The sequence below is a fragment of the Balaenoptera physalus genome (assembly GCF_965194825.1).
Source record: "Balaenoptera physalus genome assembly, chromosome: X".
Taxonomy (NCBI): domain Eukaryota; kingdom Metazoa; phylum Chordata; class Mammalia; order Artiodactyla; family Balaenopteridae; genus Balaenoptera; species Balaenoptera physalus.
The window spans coordinates 103,902,697-103,925,300 of NC_138903.1; the positions used below are offsets into that span (position 1 = coordinate 103,902,697).

General features: G+C 40.9%; 1 protein-coding gene and 1 pseudogene across 9 annotated transcripts in view; both read right to left on the bottom strand.

Annotated features, from left to right (window-relative positions):
• KLHL13 (kelch like family member 13) overlaps nt 1-22,604 on the bottom strand; it is a 384,258-nt gene that overhangs the window by 199,900 nt on the left and 161,754 nt on the right. The window lies entirely within an intron of this gene.
• LOC309652095 (small ribosomal subunit protein uS10 pseudogene) lies at nt 10,930-14,302 on the bottom strand (annotated as a pseudogene). The gene has a single exon. The product of its transcript is annotated as a small ribosomal subunit protein uS10 pseudogene (transcript).

The following is a 22,604-nucleotide window of genomic DNA, read 5'->3' on the forward strand; positions in this document are numbered from 1 at the left end:
ACCAAGAGCAACTATCTGCCTGATTCCAAACAGCAGCACATGGATGTTCTTCAGCGCTCGGGTTTGCTGTGTCCCTCTGAACACTTAATTTGGGTTCTGAACCCAATTCCAATGTGTGTTTCTGTGTTTGTGTGGCAGTGGTGGTGGTGGTGGGGGGGTGGTTATCCCTCAAAGCAGCAAGCAATTCTCCAGACACCAGCTGGCTGTCCTACAATTCAACTCAATTCTGACACTATCCACCCAGAGATAGCATCAGATTCTGAAAGTTAAGGGCTCAGTCCCACAAAACTGCCCCCTCCCCCAACTTCAGGTTGTCACCTGTGCTTCTGACTAACCAGCTGTAGAGTGTAGGTTCCAACAACCTTCTCCTTGGGATCAGTTAATTTAATAGAGCGGCTCACAGAACTTGGGAGAAACACGTTACTAGATTTTACTAGATTACCAGTTTATGATAAAAGAATATAACTCAGGAACAGCCAGATGGAAGAGATGCACAGGGAAAGGTATGGGGAAAGGGCAAGGAGCTTCCATGCCCTCTCCAGGCTGCCACTCTCCCCAAATCTCCCATGTTTACCAACCCAGAAGCTTTCTGAACTCTGGCCTTCTAGGTTTTTCTGGATGCTTCATTACATGTGCATGAATGATTAAATCATTGGCCAATGACCACTGATTCAACCTCCAGGCCCTCTCCCCGCGTTGGACATCAAGGGGTGGGGCTGAAAGTTCCAACCCTTTAATCACATGGTTGGTTCTCCTGGCAACCTACTCCCATCCTCAGACATGGTCCAAAAGTCACTTCATTGACATAACAAAAGACACCTTTATTGCTCTCCTCCCAGAAAATTCCAAGGGTTTTAGCAGCTCTGTTCCAGAAATGGGAATGAAGACCAAATATATATTTCTTGTTAGAAATCACAATATCACAACACTATTTGGAATGCTTTCTCCCCCAGAACTCATTCCGTTTCAATTTCCATATCCTTGGGAGCCATTATACAGACTGTTAAATTCTCCTGTCCTTCCTCAGTTTCCACCGCTTCTCCACTAGCCTGTGCCTGCTTGCACAGTTTATGGCAGCAGAAGAAAAGGAAAAAAAGTAAAAGTGAATCCTATCCATTCTGCAAGATCAAATTCCTGAATATCATATTTTCAAAGAACTGAGTATATCAGATTTGAGTGTGGATTCAGCTACATCTTGTAGAACAAAAGTATGAAAAGTATGCACTATAAACAAGAATACAATCATAATATTTCTGCTAATAAGTCTCAGTTATTTTGACCCTACTGCAAAGGTACTTTCTTTGCATGAGAATCACATATTTTAAAATTATGATCTTAATAGCAAAATGAGCTAAAAAATATTTTTAAGTTTTAAGAAAAACTGATCATGAAATTATTTTTTAAATATCTGTAAAGCATATTAAACCAGGTTGTCTAAGAGCACCTCGCCTGTAAATCAAACACCTCTGAAAGATACCTTTTTTTCCCCACTGATGTATATTTTTAAAAATACTAGAAGGCAGTTTTAACATTAACTTGTATTTATGTTACTAGATACCTACCAGTCATTCCTTGCTTTGTGTGTGTGTGTGTGTGTGTGTGTATGTGTGTGTGTGTGTGTTCCCTCAGGGCAGCAAGACATGTCACATAATTTTTATTAGTTAGCACTCCCCCACCCTGGGCTACCATGATTGACTTATCCAGACAGAATTCAGATTTGAGCAAGCATTAGGAACCCACTGGGCAGGAAAATGGGATCAAGAAGGACATACTCTCACCAGAGGCAATAGGAAACTGCCGGCCCAAAATGGTGAGCTGAGCCAGAAAGGATGTCAGTCAGCCATAGACCAAATGCCAAAGGAAAACTTAGGGAAAAGGTCAAATCCTGAAGGGGTCAGAGATGGGAATGATCAAAATCAGAGTACAGAGCCAAAGGAGAGAAACAGGGAAACAAGATCAAATCAGGAATAATTAGGGGCAAGAGAAGCCACATCAATTGACTAGAATTGCCCTCTAGCTATTGGGGCTGGCTTCAGAGAGGCCCACAAAGGTGTGTTGAAAAGAAGGGCAGGTAAGTCAGCCCAATGTAAAGAGTCAGGAGTGAGGTAGATTAATTTCACAAAGTAAATTCTCAGTTAATATTAACTGAGCTAGTCAAGCAATAATTAGGTACACACAATCCTGGTGGTCAGAAAGTTAATGTGGCATATTAGCATGCACAAGAATAAAATAGACCAAAGTTTAAAGCACACCATTGGTAAGCCGTGGGACTTTTTTTTATGACAGTAAAACAAGAACTGCTTCAGAGTCTGACAGCCTAAGACCAGATTTGAAGAGGTACATGGAAGAAGGAAAGAAAGAGAAGCTCGTACTTATTGAATACCAATGCCCTTGTGTACTTTGCTTACTTCAATTGTCCAAGGGCTATGAGGTATTCACGATTTTACAGATGAGGAATCTGGAGGAAAGTTAAGTACCTTTCCTAAGGTCATGCAGTCAGAATTCAAATGCAGATCTGATTCCAGTATCCATGCTCTTTTGGAATATTCCACCCTCCACCTTATGAACCAGGTTGGGAAGGAGCACAGACTAGTCAATGGAAAATCGGAGAGAGCAGCACCCTGTCAAGAGAAGGACAAGAGGGATCTCTGGAGGAGAGAGACTGTCACTTCCTGAAAAAATACTGCAATTTAACTCTACTCCCTGTGACTTTGCTTGGTTGACTTGCAGTAGCCAAGCCATGATCCAGGTAGCAATAACTACTATTTACTGAAAATTTACTCTGTACTCACACCCTATGCTAGATACATATATTAAGCACTATCATTTCCAAAGCATTTTCATAGTCCTTGTTTCATCTGGCCAAGACAAGGACTCAGATACATGGAAGAAAGCCAGATTTCAGAAATGGGAAACAAGTTAGGGCAACAATGATAACCTCATACTGAAAACTAGATGGTTAGGCTGGAACTGCCTGGCTTCCTCCTGTCTAAAATCAGCATTGGTCCAGGGACTCAGGCGGGATTGAATCTGCAGGTGGGAGGCCAAGTAACCCCTGACTTGGAGGAAGAAAAGCAACAAGGCTATGAAATAGGCAGCACCTGATGGCGATTTCATTCAAAACTATCAGGCAGCTCTATCCGAAGAAAACAAAAACACTAATTAGAAAAGATACATGCACCCCTATGTTCATAGCAGCATTATTTACAATTGCCAAGATATGAAAGCAACCTAAGTGCCCATCAATAGATGGATGGATAAAGAATATGTGGTATATATGCAATGGAATATTACTCAGTCATATGAAACAATGAAATCTTGCCATTTGCGACAGCATGGATGGACCTAGCGGGTAATATGCTAAGTGAAATAAGTCAGACAGAGAAAGACAAATACCATATGATTTTGCTTATATGTGGAATCCAAAAAAGCAAAACAAATGAACAAACATAACAAGACAGAAACAGAATTACAGATACAGGGAACAAACAGGTGACTGCCAGAGGGGAGGGTGTGGGAGGAGGAAAGAAATAGGTGAGTGAGATTAAGAGGTACTATTGAACAGCCTCAAGGTATCGAATCCTAGCTCTGCCACATTCCAGCTGTGCCATCTTGGGCAAGTATCTTCACTTCTCTGAGCTTCAGTTTTTTTCACAGGTTAAGTGGGGATAATAACAGTAGTTACCACGTTCACATGGGGTTGTTGTGAAGATTCAATGACAGCATGTAGAAAAACCCTTTACAACAAGTGCTTAACACACAGTAAGTGCAACATAAATGACAGCTTTTAAAATTTTATCTGTATTCACATTCACCCAGCTACCGATTCATTCTCCGCACTGTAGCCAAAGTGGCATTTTCCGAAATAAATATGATCACACCCTCACCACCACCATATACAAGGACTCACAGAACTTTCTAATGGATTGCCATTGCCCTTAGGATAACATCAAAACTCCCTAACATAGACTAGAAAAAGTAGTGTGTGAACTTCTGCAGCATGAAGCCAGAACTGTTTCCCGCTATACTCTCTAGAAACTTCCTGCTACCTCACTGGCCTTCTCTTAGTCCCTTTCACTCAACCTGCTCCCTCCCACCCCAGGGCCATGTTCTACCTGCCTGGATGCTCCCATTCCTTTTTCCTAACTGCTCCCCATCCTTCAGTTCTCAGCTCAAACCTTACTTCCCCAAAGAACATTCTCCTGACTGGTCAAAGATTTATGAATGCTCTCAAATTGTCACACACCTCTCCTGTATTGCATATATCACAGTGGCTGTTTTTATTTCTTTGTGTGATTATAGGCTTAGTGTCTGCGTCCCCTACCTGACTATGAGCTCTGTAACATTAAGGAACTTGTTTTTGATCACTGCTACCTGAGCAGCAGGTAGTATGTATCTGGCACATAATAAGTACTCAACAAATTGCTAGACTCAATGAATGAAAGAATGACTAAACCTAACTTGCTGTGTAGAAGGATCAAATGGAAGGAAAAAGAAATTGAAAGTTGAAACCATAAGATTGCAGATCAGATTGTAAAATGGTCTGGGCCTTGAAACAGTTATGAGGCTGTGGAAGCAAAAGCTCTTAGACCAAAATCATGTTTAAAGGAAAATAAGACAGAAAAAGATGGAGTTTAGGCTAATGGAAAAAGCAGGAAGGAAGGGGCAGGACGTTGAATCCACTGAATCAAGACAAGACAATTAAACAGGATTTTTTAAAGTTGGGGGGGTATGTGTGTACACATGCACACTTTATAGTCTTCTCACTTTCCAGGTTTTAAAAAAAACACTGCCAAGTTATTTTTGATAGGAAAAGAAAAATCTGGGAAAAAAAAAGGAGAGTTCCTGAGTTTGGGATTGACATGTACACACTGCTACATTTAAAATGGATAACCAACAAGGACCTACTGTACAGCATAGGGAACTATATCCAATATCTTGTAATAACCTATAATGAAAAGAACCTGAAAAAAAAAATATATATATATAAACTGAATCACTTTGCTGTACACCTGAAACTATCACAACATTGCTAATCAACTATGCTCCAAAATAAAATAGAAAGTTTAAAAGAAAGGAGAGTTCCTGGAGCAGGAGAGATACCAATACCCACCTGGCTTTCTGTACTGCCAGCCTCATTTCCAGGGACTTGATGCCTGTTCCCACTTTTTCCCTTTCTTTGTTTTTCAATAAAACTGCTAGGATGACCCAGCTCTGTACTGGAAGACTTACCTTCAAAATTCTGCAGTTCCAAGTCAAAGCCCTCTCCTCCCCACCCCTAGTGTTCTTGATCTGCCTCATCTATGCTATTTAGATTTGGTCCCTAACTGTCCTGAAAGCAGCTGCCATTTGGCCCTTGCCCAGCATTTCTGTTAGCTTCTCACTAATCACATCACCACCTTTGGTGGGAAGGTTCAGGGCTGCTTCATGGTCTAGCCCAGGGATTTTCAAACCATAGGATGAGACCCAGCAGTGAATTTAGTGGGTCAAGATGAGACTATTTTTTAATGGAATGAAACAGAATGGAAAAATAAGTATCAGAGTGCATTGCACATAGTAAGGTGTGTCTTGTAAAACTTTCTAAATTCAATCATGTCTGTATGTATTTGGTTATGATGTAAAATATATATCTTGCCTTGGGTCATGGTTAAAAATGTTTGACAGCTACTGTGATTTAGTGCTGCCTCAGTGTGCTAGGCCGTATAGTGTTCAGTGTATGAATCAGACAAGCAATTTTCCCCCAAGGAGTTTAGTTCAGTAGTTTAGCCTTTATGTAAATAACTCTGATATAAGATAAACAGTAATAAGTGTCATAAGACAGCCATAAATAAAGTTTACAGATAATGATAATAACTTAGCCTCTATAATAATAAAATGCTATTTATAATGTTTATTGAGCACATTTGTGCCAGGCAATGTGCTAAGTACTTTACAGGCATTAGCTCATTCAGTCCTCTTAACAACACTATGAAATAGGCCCCATTCTCACCCTCATGTTATAGAAGTAAAAATGGAGCCTCAGAGACATTAAGCAACTTGTCCTGGTTCCCACAGTTGGTTACATGGCAGAACCAGGACCGAACACCAGTGTCATTTGAGTTCAACACCCATGTTCTTATGCCACTGCATGCAACCATCTTGATAATCTGACAATTGCCCTTCCCCCATTGCTCTAATAATACCTATTAATAATATTTCTACTTCTACTACCTCTAATAGTACCAATAAAATATTCACGGTAGACCCTTCCTATTATCAGATGGTTACATCTAAGTTTTCAGGCCATAGCAAATTCTCAAAACAAAGTCCCCTCGCTACTCATTAGTTGCAAAATCATTGATCTCTCACCAAAAGAGAACTTCTCTTATCATAAGCCCCCAGTTCCAAAACAAAAACAAAGAAGGAGGGAGGGGATCATTATGTGCTATGTCCTTGGTTACCTAACAGGGTTGACTCTTTAGGTCTTTGGGTCCATAAACATGAGTAGGTGGACATTAATACTTTTCCTTAAGGCAATCAACTAATTCCTGCGTAAGTATTCTTTTACCTCCAGGGAGTTCACTGTAAATGTAAATGGTGTTTAAGCTACTAAATGTTAACATGCTTAGCTCATTAAATCTTCTTAGGAATAATTTGTACCAAGGGAGGGTCTGTTAACATCCATATGCCTACCTCAAAGTCTGCCAGGGGTGTATATGGTACCCAAAGAAACACTGGTCAAGCCTTCGCCACGGCACAGCCTGAGTGTGAATGCTGCTACGTGGGGCACCTGCTGCCAGGTCTGGACAGCCAGTCATTGGAGCACTTGAGGGCTGAATTTGAGAGGTCATAGTGGATGGGGCCTCTTGAAAAAAACTGGCTGAGAAAACTGCAAAGAAGAAAAGGGAGGGCTTCCCTGGTGGCGCAGTGGTTGAGAATCTGCCTGCCAATGCAGGGGACACGGGTTCGAGCCCTGGTCCGGGAATATCCCACATGCCGCGGAGCAACTAGGCCCCATGAGCCACAACTACTGAGCCTGCGCGTCTGGAGCCTGTGCTCCACAACAAGAGAGGCCGCGATAGTGAGAGACCCGCGCACCGCGATGAAGAGTGGCCCCCGCTTGCTGCAACTAGAGAAAGCCCTAGCACAGAAACGAGGACCCAACATAGCAATCAATCAATAAATAAAATAAATAAATCTTTAAAAAAAAAAAAAAAAGAAAAGGGAAAAGGAGGCATGGACTACCACTTGAATTATCCTTATATGATATTCTTTTTTTCAAAATGCCTCCAGATCACTGTAATTTTTAATTATTAAATATCAGATACCTTTAAATAAATCTTTAATTACATGCAAATTAGAAAGCATACTCACAACACCTGTGAACCCACTGTCCAGCAAAGAGATGCTGGAAGTCTGGTTTTGGACTGTGCATTTGGGGCAAATCTGTTATTTGGTTTTGGTTTGATCTAGATCCTTGGAAGGCTGAATAGACAATGCCCACAACAACATCATTTCGGTTTTTCTGTACTTGTGCATGACCAAGGCACAGCATTTGGAATTATTATGAGTGTCAAAATATTGTTTCAAATATAGGTAGGCATTCTAGATGATACATGAACTAAGAATTGCCTTATTATTGCAAGAATAAAATGCTGCACTATAAATAAGAGTTATATAAATGAGCTGTTAAGTTTATATACAAGTACAATGATTATGACAATCAAATAGTTAAGCAGGGAAATAGATTAAGAATATGAATATTAAAGAAGAGTATATTCACTAAATAAGTCGATGAAGAAAATTATATACTTTTTCAGCTAATGAATGTTATAAAAATTAAATAATTCACGGTCAAGTAGGATAGATTAGATTAGATAATTCTAATATTTTTGAACTATTTAGTATACTTATATTTCTAACATGAAACAAAATAATCTTCAAGGACTGAATGTAGTTTTCAGGTATCTAATTCCATTTAGACCAGGGGTCCCCAACCCCCAGGCCGCATACTGGTACCAGCACACGGCCTGTTAGGAGCCACGCTGCACAGCAGGAGGCGAGCAGCGGTTGAGCAAGTGAAGCTTCATCTGCCACTCCCCATCGCTCACATTACCACCTGAACCATTCCCCGGCCCCCCCCGCCCCACCCCCCCTGCGCTGTGGAAAAATTGTCTTCGATGAAACCATTCCCTGGTGCCAAAAAGGTTGGGGACTGCAGACTTAGACCATAAGCCTTTGAAGAAAAAGTTCTTTTTGAGAATTTTCTACATCTTGTGAGTTTTAATTAAGAATGGAATATCAGGGAGTTCCCTGGTGGCCTAGTGGTTAGGACTCCATGCTTTCAGTGCAGAGGCCCGGGTTTGATCCCTGGTTGGGGAACCATCCCGCATGCCATGCAATGCGGCCAAAATACAAAAATAAACAAATAAATAAATAGAAATTAAGAAAAAAACCATTTTAAATAAAAAGCTTAAAAAAAAAAATGGAATATCAACTTTATCACCTCAAAATTTCCCAAGAAAAAACTCCCAAATCATCTACGACAAAGCATCTTCGATTCTCTAGGTAAAAGAGAATATAGAGTAAAGAAGAAAATACTAAATAAAATTGAGGCACCCTAAAAATACCTTGTCTTTGCACAGACCTCAGTGAACAGTGAGTATCCATTTAGTTTCACAAATGTGCAGTTCAGGGTCCACAGAAGCAATCTAGCAGTTGACAGGGTTAAAAACAAACTTGTTCTTGTTCTGAATGTAAAAAAAAATTTAATTCTAAAATGTTAACTAATGAAAGTGTAGCAAGAATTGATTTTAAAAATGAAGTTTCAGGTTTGTTCTTATATCTCACAAGTTCATTCTAAAATGGTGATATTAGGTTTGGGCTGAATATTGATGTTACACTAGGCTTTTCAGTATTTTGTATTTGTCAATCTCATTGCTATTTATTGCTTTACCACATATTACTTAGCTTTGCTTATAAACGAACTTTCCGTGGATGATATTAACTAGTCCTCTTGCTTTTTTCACTCAACATTATCTTTATGAGATTTGTTTTCTTTGCTATATTATACTCCAATCTGTGTGAATGCCTCAATTTATTGATCCATCCTGTCAATGGATATTGAGGTTGTTTCTCATTTTGTTTCTTTACTATTATTGGCAAAGATTCTCTGAATATTCCTGTGCATGCCTCTTTATGTACATGTGCAAGAATTCTAGAGTGTATTACTAGGAGTTGAACCTCTGGGTCATAGGGGATATGCATCTTTTTTTTTTTTTTTTTTGGCTGCACCACGTAGCTTGCAGGATATTAGTTCCCTGACCAGGGATCGAACCCTGGCCCCCCTCAGTGGAAGCGTGGAGTCCTAACCACCACTGGACCGCCAGGGAATTCCCAGGGGATGTGCATCTTTAGTACATAATGCCAATGTTTTTTTCCAAAGTGGTAGCACTTAATTATACTCCAATCACAGCATCCATATCTATTCTTCCTCTGAAACTTTATAGCAATCTTGTGATACTACTAAGGCTTACAGAGAGAAACAGCAAGGAATTGTGAAAAAAGAATTATTATGGGTGCCAGAAGATCCTCTACTAATTTCCTTTTAGAAGAGCTGCTAAACGTTTCTGGGTGTCACTTTATTCATGTCTCAAATGAAGTATTTGGACAAGGAGACCTTTGTGAAATTTCTTTCAGCTCTAAAATTCTTTTATCTCCACTTTACAGTTGGGAATACTGAGACAGAATGATAATTTGCTTTGCCTGAAGTCATACAGCATAACAGTGGGGCTCAAGTTCCTCATGTGTAAAAAGGGGCTAGACTATACAATCTTACATGTCACTGCCTATTTTATGGTCTGGACTGAGAGTCTATGGTTGCAGGGCCAACATTAACCACCATGCATTAATTGATCCATTACTATAAACGTGAATTAAATACATACTATGTGCAAGGCAGGCATCATAGATACCAAGGAGCTAAGGGGACATGCCTTCTGTTTTTGAGGAGCTCAAAAGATAACAGAAGAGACAGACGGGTAAACCAGGACCTATCATGCTATAGTGAGATAAGTGCTGTGATGGAGATGTGTACCCATCACAGCGGGAGGGGTGGAAGGGGGAACCAGGGAGCACTTGTTGAAGTAAATGAAAGCTCCATGAGAGCCTGGACTTGCACTTTTGCCTGCCTTGTATCTAGTACATACTATTGATATTTTCCCAGTATCTAGCATAGTACCTGGCACAGAATAGTCCCTCAATAAATATTTATGAAATGAATGAAGAATAACAATACCTTATCGTCCTGAAACATTTTTACAAAATGCTGCTGTATACATTATCCTAATTGAGCTTATCAGGTCCTTTTGGTACAATCAAAACAGATGGGGTTGAGAAACAGTCCCTCGAATGGCAAGTATCAGAAGAGATTAAGGAAAACCTGATAAAGTCATTGTTATTTTAGCTATATGAAATCTGACCTTCTTAGCAGGTGTTTCTTACACACGACAGAAGGTTAAATCTGAAATGGATTAAAAAAATCCCTCTCCAATACAGCGTCCTTCATCACACCTTACTTGCCAAAACAACTGTCTCCCATTAAATGCATGAGGCACTCTCTTCCACATTACTGTCCTGCCTGTTTTGCCTGTATATGCTCAAGAAATCAGAAAACAGATGTAGGGCTAATTGCTGTGAAAAATCAATGCCTGTCATTTTCTATTTTTATCATGACAATGAATGCCGGATTGTTGCATCTGAACACAAGAATGGGAATTATTCATGTAGAAGAAATCAAACATGAAACAAAGAGCAGCTCTGTAGGAAGAACGGGGTTGAACATTTCTGAACTAGAACGACTGCCTGAGATAGCCCCTCAATTTTCCATTCCTACCTTCTTTTTCTGCAAAGTTGAACTGCTCCCTGGGAGCTTTTTTTTTTTTTTTTAAATTGTTTTTGATCTTAGTATTTACCCAAACAGGGTCTCTGGGAAAGTGTGGAAGCAGTGAGCGTCTGCGGCTTTCCCAATCTAAATAGTTCTCTTTGGTTATCTTGGCTCTTAGCACCTTGTGTTCCTCCCTCCCAACCCTTACTACAGTTCCAGCTCACCCAGGGGTGAGGATCTAAAATCAGCATATGAAGTGAAAAGAGTAGAGTGAAAATTACCATTACCAATCATTTAAATCTCCCAGAAAGTACAATATTGGTGGTTTGCCTACACTCTGTTGTATATGTATAAATAAATGCATTATGTGCATAGGAATATTCTGTATGTAATAGATTATGTAGGCAAAATATACCTCTCAGCATTTTAATTACATAAAAAGGAGAGCATTCAGAATGGAACTCACAGAAGCGCACCAATGCCACGGCTCTGTTTCTTGGCATAATTATTTAATGCTTATCATTCCCACTAGTTTTTAATCTCCATAAATGCAGGGAACCTGCCCAATTTGGATGGCTTCTCTATCCTCTCTCTGTATTTATGCCTAACTCAGTTCTGCTTAATAAATAGATGTCAACTGACTAACTTAAAGGTGAGATGGGAGGACAGAAGCAGGATGAGATTTGGTCCAGAACCAGCCTGCTGTGCCACCATGATGACCTCAACAATGACAATGTGTCCTATCAGCTGTCAGGCCCTCAAGATCACCCTGCTGATTAGCAACTCTCCTGCAGAGCACTGGACCACTCTGCTCCCTTCCTATCTGTCTGGGATGGATGACATTTGAACTCCTAAAAGCCAAATGATAATCAATTTATCCCACAGTTTTACTTCATGAATGTCAATGTTTACTGTTTTTAAAGTAATTACACTTATATGTGCATTTCATTAAAAACAGGTACCACAAAAGAGGATGGGATAATGAGTGAATTTTGTTTTCTTTTTCACACTTTCCTGTACTTTTTAAAGTGTTCTACAATGATTATATCTTGTTTTTAAAATCAGAAAAACATGTTTGAAATATTAAGTATCACATAATCTAATTCCCATTTTAAGCTACTTTAACCTCTTTAGGATTACAAAGACTCATTATTACACAGTTTAGGATTGTGATAAAAGTTGAGAGACACTATTTGAAAAAGTGACTGTGATCATTCCAAATATTTTAAGTGTGAAAGAGTATTATTTGATTGCTTCAAACTTGGTGCCACTCTTAATCAAAGTCAATCTCTTTCAACTGGACAAAATACACTCTCATTGCTTTCATAAAAAGATCACCTCTTGACTTAAGTTTGTCCTGAGTTCCATTCACCACTCTGAGGTAGGTACCATTTCCAGGATGTCATAAATGAGGGGTTTAGTAAGGATCGGGGGGAAAAAAGAGGGAGATGAGCCACACTGCTTAGTTTCCACACATTCAAAGTGTGACCATCACCTTCCCATCACTCACCCCTTAACTTTTAGTACTTTGACATTCTGACATAGATAACTTCCTTGCAGATTTAGCTATCACTTGTATAATCCACACTCTCCAACTGTTCTATATGCAAATATGTACAAGGAGAAATAAGAAAAAGCTGATCCACAAAGGTAAACGGCTGTAGAATGATGGCAGCTTCCTCATCTCCCCTCAGGTCAAGCACTGCTTGATACATACACATTCTTTTACAGATAAGGTTAGTTGCCCCTATATGCCAGATATCCCACTGAATTAGAGGACTACTGTACTTACAAAATAAAGGAATGGAATTCGATCAAATATGATGTCATGGGAAGCACAGTGGGCTGACCTGAGTTCTGAGCTCCACTACCAAGTATAACTTTGGGTTAATTGTTCAATTAGAAAGTTGAGCTGGAACTCTATAGGCCATTTGAGTTCTAAAGTTCCATTATTTATCAGATTGCAACTTGTAAGCATATCACAGTAACAACTCTGTTTAGTAAATAATTAGTTTTCTTTAGCAGCACTGGGATTTTTGCATGATGCCCATAATTCACATCATTCTGGCATTAGATAATTATTCCTACTATTGAAACATAAGCCTCTTGTAGTCAGTGGCAGATTTGGGATGTAGCTGTATTATCTTCAGCTGTGATCCTCTTAGGGCTACCTAGCTCTACAAGGTCAATGCTCTGACATGGGTCTTGCAAGGTCTACCCAGGTTCTGCCGTAAGCACTCTATAATTTAAGCTGGAAAACCACTACCCGATGTAATAACTCACTATCTAGCACAGACTGAGAGAAACTGCTACTTCATCTAGAATGAAACAAAAAAATTTTAATTGCTATCATATGCCTTTTAACTTGAAAGTATTGGCCAAAATGGTAACACGCAATCTAATTAAACTACTATTTACAGTTTGCAGTAGGAATTTTGGGGCTTCATGGATTCCAAGTGGATCAATCCCAAATCTCTAGCTCTGTGTCCAGCCCAGAACCATCTCCTGAGCTTTAGACCCATATAATCCAGCTGCTGATTGGATGTCTCTCCCACTTTTCTGCCCACAGACACTTAAAATCAATGTATCCCAAACTGAACTCATCATCTCCTGCTCCTGCATCCCAAATCTGCTGCTCTTTCTTTGTGTAAGATCTAAAGAACAGGACTGCCATTGTCTTGGGGGCTTATGTTTTAAACCTCAGCATGTCAGCTTTGACTGCCCTCTCTCGTGCCTAATCAGTTGTCAAGTCTTGTCAAGTCAAGTCAATCCCACATTCAGCATCTCTCCCATCCATCTTCTCCTCCCCATGTCTACTGCCCTGCCCCCTAGTTTAGACCCTATTCACTCCCAGCTATACTTCGGAAGTGATCTTCTAACTGGTCTCCCTGATTTCAGTCTGTACCCTTTCCCCTTCAAATCCATCACTCACACTGCTACCAGATAAACTGCAAAGACTTAAGATTTATACTCTTCTACCCCCAAACTTTCAGAGGCTCCCTTATGCCTGTTGAATATCGGTTTTCAGACTTAAAAAAAAAATCGCAACTGATTATCAATTTATTAAAAAGGTTGATTTAAGCATCTGCAATGGCGACTTCAACCTTGACTCTTGGCTCAATACTGATGGAAGTAACCTGTTTAACAACCTCAGAAGGGCTGTGCAAGGTAATGAGCCGCTTGTGGATTCTCATCTGAAATCAATCCCAAGTCTTAGAACCTCTCATCACAAACAGTTTTCCTCGCAGTTATTCTTAGAGTCTTGGTAGGCATCCGAACTAGTCCTTTCACTTTGAGATTCTTATACTTTGTGCCTCTGATCAAGTCAGCACATACCTTCTCCAAAGATTTTGTGTTGCGGCTGGTTAAGGTAATTCTAATTCAGTGAGTCGCCACTTCTGGCGCCAGGGGAGTCTTTCAGGGGTCTTGAAAAGCCATGGCTGCGGCGCGGCTTCCTGACCAGGTGGACCAGGGCTCTGCAGCAGCAGTGACCGCATCTTCCTCGAAGAACCAGATGTTTTAAAATTTTCCAAATCAGATGAGTGCTTTCGTAGACAAAAATCTGACACAGACCCCAATGTATAAAACAGATAAAAATTATATTTTATTAATATGAATTTATTTTCTAAGTTAAAAATCATTACATTTATGGATCATAAAGTCAATCAGTGAGGAAAAATGAGGCTCTTCTGATAAACACAAAAATCTAAAATCAAGGGTAAAGGAACCAGATTCTTTTTTAAAACATTTTTATTGTAGTATAGTTGATTTACAATGTTGTGTTATTTTCAGGTGTACAGCAAAGTGAATCAGTTATACATATACATATATCCACTCCTTTTTAGATTCTTTTCCCATATAGGCCATTACAGAGTATTGAGTAGAGTTCCCTGTGCTATACAGTAGGTCCTTATTAGTTATCTATTTTATATGTAGTAGTGTGTATATGTCAATCCCAATCTTCCAATTTATCCCTCCCCTCCCTTACCCCCTGGTAACCATGGGAACTACATTCTTATACTAGCATTCAACTTATTTGGGTTTTTTTTAGTTTGGTTGTACAGTATTGAGAAAATTCTTACACAGTTAAGTAGCAGCAAATGCTAACAGTTTTAACAGTTCATCTTGCAAGAGATCTTATTTGCACAAGAATGCAAAAGTAGCTTTACTATAAGGTCTGCAACAAAATAAGTCAAGTGGTAGCATAAATTATTTTAATGTTTCTCATATGTTAATATGTGTGTATTACATATTAAAACATGTAATATATTATAGTTTCAAAATATATATTTCAACAAATATTTTTAATGTAGAAAATTAAATCAAATATCTATGGAACGCCTAAAACATGTGTATAGAATCTTTGAGTTCTTGAAACAAGTTGAAACTCTTGCCACAAAGAAAGTGCCTGGTGGGACTTCCCTGGTGGCGCAGTGGTTAAGACTCTGCACTCCCAATGCAGGGGGCCCAGGTTTGATCCCTGGTCAGGGAACTAGATCCCACATGCATGCTGCAACTAAGAGTTCCCATGCCACAACTAAGGCGCCTGCATGCTGCAACTAAGGAGCCCTCGAGCTGCAAATAAGAAGCCCAAGAGCTGCAACTAAGGAGCCCGCCTGCCACAACTAAGACCCGGTGCAAGCAAATAAATAAATTAATGAAATAAATTTTTAAAAAAAGAAAGTGCTTGGTGATCTAGCCTCAATCTATTCTTCTGAACTTCTTGCCCTCTACTGCCTTTCACACAATCTTAAAAAGAATGAAAACCCATGTTATGTTTTTGAGATTATTAGTATTAGAATACGTGTGGAAGAAAACATACTAAATACAGAAAGAATGAAATGGAGAAAAATTACCCCAAATCCCTCCATCCAGGGCTGACTACCACAAATGTTTTCTTATAATTTCTTTCAATCTTTTACCTTTCATAGTAAGATGGATAGTTATAGAGAACTGTGCCAAGCACTTAAATAGATTATCTCATTTCATACTCACAAACACCCTATTAGGCATTCATGTCATTCATTACATTGAACACTGAGGAAACAGAGGATCAAACAGGTTGAGTAACTTGCCCAAGGTCACACAGTAAAGTGCAGAGCTGGCCTTCAATTCACTATCTGCCTGACTCTAGAGACTATGGACTTAACCACAACATTGTAGTATTGCTTCCCTTTCCATGCCCTCTTTCTCTTTCTTTAGCTCTGCCACTTTAATTTAATGTTCTTTGAAGACATCTTCCTCTGCTTGTGCCATTTCCTTTGCTAAGATTTCCCTTTTCCCCTTTTCTGCTTAGCCAAATCCTACTGACCATTCAAATGCCACCTAGTCTTCAAATCTTCTCTAATCCACCCTCAGCTCTCCTCGTAGAACTCCCGATGCTCTTTCCTGTACTCCATCTACTTCTCCTCCTGTCTCAACCTCCTTGCCTTCCCCTGCCTCCCACACTGTAACACAGACAGCAGGGCTTTACTGTGTTTGTCGGTGCTGAGTGACTCGTGGCCCCGCTCCAGTTCCCACGCTTTGGACCTGGGGCTGAGCAGTTACTCCAGGATGCAGCTACACTGGGCTGGAGGCTTGGCCTTCTGATACAAAGTGAAACGGAAGCTCCTTTGCACACAAGTCAAAAAAATAATTCCTTCTGTGATGTAGGCAGAGCCAATCTGCCACTCCTCCTCCCAGGGCTGCATGTTGCGTTTTTCACTTCTTTTTTTTTTTTTTTAATTTTATTTTTATTTTTGGCTGCGTTGGGTCTTCGTCGCTGTGTGCGGGCTTTCTCTGGTCGCAGAGAGCGGGGGCTACTCTTCGTTGCGGTGCACGGGCTTATTGCGGTGGCTTCTCTGTTGCGGAGCACGGGCTCCAGGCACGCGGGCTTCAGTAGTTGTGGCACGCAGGCTCAGTAGTTGTGGCTCACTGGCTCTAGAGCGCAGGCTCAGTAGTTGTGGCACAGGGGCTTAGCTGCTCCGTGGCATGTGGGATCCTCCCGGACCAGGGCTCGAACCCCTGTCCCCTGCATTGGCAGGCAGATTCTTAACCACTGCGCCACCAGGGAAGCCCCATTTTTCACTTCTTTTCCCCTCAAGGCTACCCTTGACATACTTTGAAGAGGATTTCCTCTTGATAAAGTCATTCACAATGTGAGATGGTGCCAGCTTTGTGATCTGCCCCCGGTTCTACAAAGGCAGCCCTGGTAGCTAAACAAGTTTTCTTTGCTTTATTCCAAAGTTTTTGTGGCCCCCTAAGGAGGCCATTGCAACTGAAAAGCAATGCTCTGGATCGGAGATTATGAAACCTAGTTCCATGGAACTGTGTTTCTGAGCTTCACAAGTCATCCCTAGGGGTCCTTGAAAGAAAGTGTGGACATGTTTATCTAACCCACTTGGTTAAGGGTGAGAGCAAGAGATTATCTGTACACATGCCAACTGGAACGTGGCCTCAAGTGACTGGGACTGGAAACAGGAACCTTCTGGATGCATGCCATTTGTAGAAGGACAATTTGCCAATGTATTTCTGATACACCACATCCTTACTACAGGGATGTGGGAAAAAGTGAATCTGCAGCCTGGACTTTGTCCTAAATTCAAGACCCATATGTCCAACTGCCTAGAGACATCTTTACCTAGGTGTATGACAAACGTATCAAATTTCACACATCGAAATGAGCCCCTGATACTCCCTCTAACCTGGGGAACCCCAATCTTCCAGTTGTTCAGATCATTCTTAGCTCTTTTCTTTTTTCTTACACTCCACATCTGGTCCAGAGTAAATCCTGCTGGCCCTAAGGCCAGAGGTTGACCACTGTTCACCATCCCATTGCCACCATTCTGTCCCAGATCACCACCTTTTCTCTTCTGCATTATCATAATGGCCTGCTGACAGGTTTCCCTACTCTCCCCTAGCCCATAATTCGGTCTAGTCTCCACCCAGCAGTCAGGGTGACATTGTTGGAACTTAACAGAATCTACTCAAAACCCTCCAGGGACTTTTTATTTCGCTCACAGTGAAAGTGTCGCTGTTCCTTGAACATGCCAAGCACACTCCCACCTCAGGGCTCTGCACTTGCTCTTTCCTCTACCTGGAAGGCTTTTTCACCAGATCTCCAGAGGGTTACCTTCTCCATCTCCTTCTAGTCTTTACTTAAAATTCATTTTCTCATATTTTTCTCATCACCTTCCCCAGCCACACTTGATAAAATTGCAAAACAAATATCCTGACATCTCCAATCTCCCTTCCCTGTTTTACTGCTCTTCTTAAGACTATCATTAGTTAAGAAACTATGCACTTTACAGTATTTATCGTGATAGTTGGTTGACTACTTCACTAGAACGTTAGTTCCATGCAGGCAGAAAATATTACCTGTTTTATTCAGTGCTGTGTCAGTAGTGCCAGAACAGTGCCTGCACATAGTAGTCACTCAACAAATGCTTGCTAAGTGAATGGATGTTTAATGAATGAAAGATACCACATCTGGATGAAGAATGGATTCACCCTAGTTTAATGATTTTCAAACTACGAACAGAGCCCCCAGTGACCCCTTACAAGGAGAAGGGAAGGGACCCAAGGGGGTAAAACTCTGGACATGCCAGTCCCTTGCTTTTAACCAGAGCAGACCCAAGTCTTACATATTGGCCTTCCATGACAACCTTGTTTTTGAAAAAAACACTACTTGGATGGGTTTTTAAGAACTGTTTGAAAATGACTGCTCCAAATCTAAAGAAATCTGATAACCTCTTCAGGCTAAGAATGATGGGCTGCTTCAGGGGATGGATATACCAGGTACTTCTCTAGTTCCATCATCCTCTAACTGGGCTGTGACGATGTAGCCCAGGTGTCCCAAAGAATGCCACAGGAGCTAAACATGGCACATTTTCCTGAGAAGAAACTTTACCCCAAATTTGGGAGCAAATACTAGTATGCGACTGAAACAATGGATGGAGCAGAATAAAAACTTTTCATGAATTTAAAAAATAAAACACAAGCTTAAACAGAAATTGTGTATCTGCACGAAGCCATTTCAAACTACTCATTGAATTGCCAGAGGGTCCACGTATAGTTTTCTCCACCATTAAGAAAAGCAGAATTGTTTGAGAAGCACTATATCCAGGTGATCTGGATGGGAGGAAGAAGCAGCCGAGAAATAAAGAGATGTCATCAAGATGGCCTGAAAGTACAAGACAAGCTTACCTAGGTAGGCTCCTTACAGTAATGCCTTAATTTAACATTGGCCTGGAACTTTGTGCTGATCAGGTAGGATGTTCTAAGCCCTCTCTGTACACTGTACAGATGCCATTAGAAAATATGTCATAGTCAGAGCCTTTATCTTTCTTGCTGCACTAGGAAACAGCATCAGATTTCCTATAGGTCAGGGCCTATGGATAGGATAGCTTCCCCTGGGAGGCCTGGGCCAATGGATAGAACAGCAAAACCCAGAATTGTGGTGAAGTATTTATTTCATTCTGTACGTATGTATTAAGCACCTACTCCATACTCAGTACTGAGATTAAAAAGAAAAAAGTATGACATTGTTTTTTAAACACGAGATTTTTTTCTAACAGTTACCATGATTATAGTTATCTAACCAACTAAAACTGTGTTAATAGCAATTAGGGATGGTGATAGTTGCAAAACCTATGTACATCTTAGGTGCTCCCACTTATTAGTAAGTCTGAGAGCCCCCACTGGATATGATAAGCCTGTAGCTAGGAAGCATAATTTTCACTAGCAACATTTTCCACAGTAGCTATATTCATGCTGGATTTATAATATTTATTGGTGCTTAGGAAGGAAAATACCAGAGTCATGAATGAGGAGATGGTTGATCTCTACAATTGATCTGTATGGCTACTACATATTAGGAAATAATAAAGGAGAGCTCTAGATTGAAAAAAAAAATAACAGGAGCTTCGAGTTCTTCTACTAGCTCTGCCATTAAATCACTGTGCCACTTCACCTCTCTGGGCCTCGGTTTCCTCATCTATAAAATGAGGGCTTTGGTGGATGAGATCCCCTCCGATGTTCCTTTTAGCTCTGACATTCTATGAGTCTATAAACCCCACATTCACAGCCAAACCACTCAGTGCAGGTACATATTCTAAAATAGTCAACAAACACCAGCAACATGTAAGGACTAGAAGTGAGTGAATGAGTAGTCAGGGAGAGCCCCATTGAACAAATGGACCTTGCTCATCGGTCTCATTTTCAACAGACAGGAGCAAGAATTCAAAGTCCAAGAAACAGCTCTGTCTCACCCTCTCTCACACCCCATTCCAATGCAAGATTACTCTTCAGCACTTCAGAAGTCAAATAAGGGACTGTCAACAAATCCAAATCTAACCTAATGAGCCCCACAAGGCTGGTTGGTGGATGAGGGGAAAGCACTGAACAGAATGTGAACAATTATACTTAATGATTTAGATATGATTGGATTTAAGGCTACCTTGGCTAGTATGGGTCTAAACAAAAAGTGAGGAAGACCATGGGGCCTAGGCAGGAGGGCAAGAAAACATGCATGGCAAAAGAAGTGGATGGCTGCCCAGTCTTTGGTTCCTATTCTGTCTTCTCTGAGAACACGAGCATTTCTTTCTAGATGCTGTCTGGCCACACATCCACTTGACCTCCTTTCAGTTTGAATTTTTTAAAGACTGTACTACCAAATAATACAGGGCCAGAGCTGGAGGGCTCCTAGAGAGGGTCTAGGCCAGGGCTCCAACCGGTAGCAGGTGGGCCTAATTCAGCACATGTCTTGTTGAGACCAACACAGATCTAAAATAATTTAGATTTTTGAGGACCTTTGAGATGAGCACAGACTCTCCTGTTCCTCTAGATCGCCACCACTCCTGGACTTACACCAAGCAGCTTGGCCCTAAAACACTTCTGAGTTTGACCTAAGACTCAGAGACCAGACCTTTCCATGACATCATAGCTGCCGTTCAGTCTCCCTCCCTTTACAGCCACCCTCCCAAGTCTCAGCCTCAGCTTGGCTTCCAGCAGCTTTCCAAAACTAAACAATCAGTCCCAACCTTTTCTGAGAAGAGACTTAATGAGAAGGCACTTAATTTGGACCTGACAGTGGTCCCCCTGCACTTCCACTCCAGCCAATACAGGAAGCACTTTGAAGTGAGCCTGCACACTAAGCACTGGAAACAGGGGACCTGCTGCAGGCCAGGGTGGGATCGGGTAGGTTCTTCAGTGCTCTAAGAAGAGCCAGAGCACCAGAGCCTCTGTACATTTGCAATTCACTAGAAGGCGGATCCGTGCAAGGGGTTTTACTAACTGAGGTATTAAAAAACAAAACCACAAAAGACCCTCTGACAGGAAGCCACCACCTGGAAAGAAGGCAAGATAGTAGGTCCCTAGGAGGCACTTCATTTGCATTTTTTCAGGATGCCTGCCATGTTTCCCCAATTGTCCTGGAAATGCCCATATTCAAGCACTATGTCGCACTGTCAGATCATTTGTACTAATTTGTTTTTTTAATTAATTAATTAGTTATTAATTAAATAATTAATTATTTATTTATTTTTGGCTGCCTTGGGTCTTCGTTGCTGCATGTGGGCTTTCTCTAGTTGCGGCGAGTGGGGGCTACTCTTTGTTGTGGTGCGCCGGTTTCTCATTGCAGTGGCTTCTCTTGTTGCGGAGCACAGGCTCTAGGCGCATAGGCTTCAGTAGTTGTGGCACACAGGCTCAGTAGTTGTGGCGCACAGGCTTAGTTGCTCCGTGGCATGTGGGATCTTCCTGGAGCAGGGCTCGAACCCGTGTCCCCTGCATTGGCAGACAGATTCTTAACCATTGTGCAACCAGGGAAGCCCCTAAATTTATTTATTTTTTATTTATTTATTTTTGGCTGCATTGGGTCTTCGTTGCTGCGTGCGGGCTTTCTCTAGTTGTGGCGAGTGGGGGCTGCTCTTTGTTGTGGTGTGCAGGCTTCTCATTGTGGCGTCTTCTCTTGTTGTGGAGCACAGGCTCTAGGTGCACGGGCTTTAGTAGTTGTGGCACGCGGGCTCTAGAGCGCAGGCTCAGTAGTGTGGCTCACAGGCTTAGATGCACTGCGGCATGTGGGATCTTCCTGGACCAGGGATTGAACCCATATCCCCTGCATTGGCAGGTGGATTCCCAACCACTACGCCACCAGGGAAGTCCCCATTTGTACTAATTTGTTGTTCAAAAACTGTAATTACCATCCTTAGACATATATCTACACAGAAGAAAGAGACAGCCCAGGCAATATTTATTTGGCAAGGAAGCAGACAAAAGTATCTTTTTTTTTTCTTTTTTCCTCTCTAGTTTCCTTTTCTTCAAATTCATTCTTTATGTCTAACAAAGGGCTGGCTTATGTTCTCACCCTCATTTCAAACTAAGACATTAGAATCTATGCTTGGCAGTGATGGGGCTGGAGTAGAGAAGATAAAGTTGATAAATTATTATTTAAATCAAAAGATGAAAACTGGAGGCCTACAGACGTGTTCTGTGTGGCCCACACAGTGACTTGCATAATTTTTAAAAAGCTACTAACATTTGAAAAGTGGGAGATTTTACCTAAAAATCCACATTTCTATTGTTCCTATTGTAGAAAAGATCAATGAAACTAAGAGCTGGTTCTTTGAAAAGATAAACAAAATTGATAAACCTTTAGCTAGGCTTGTAAAAAAAAAAAGACAGGGCCCAAATCAAAAATCAGAAATGAAAAAGGATAAGTTACAACCAACACCACAGAAATACAAAGGACCTCTCCTGGTTCCCC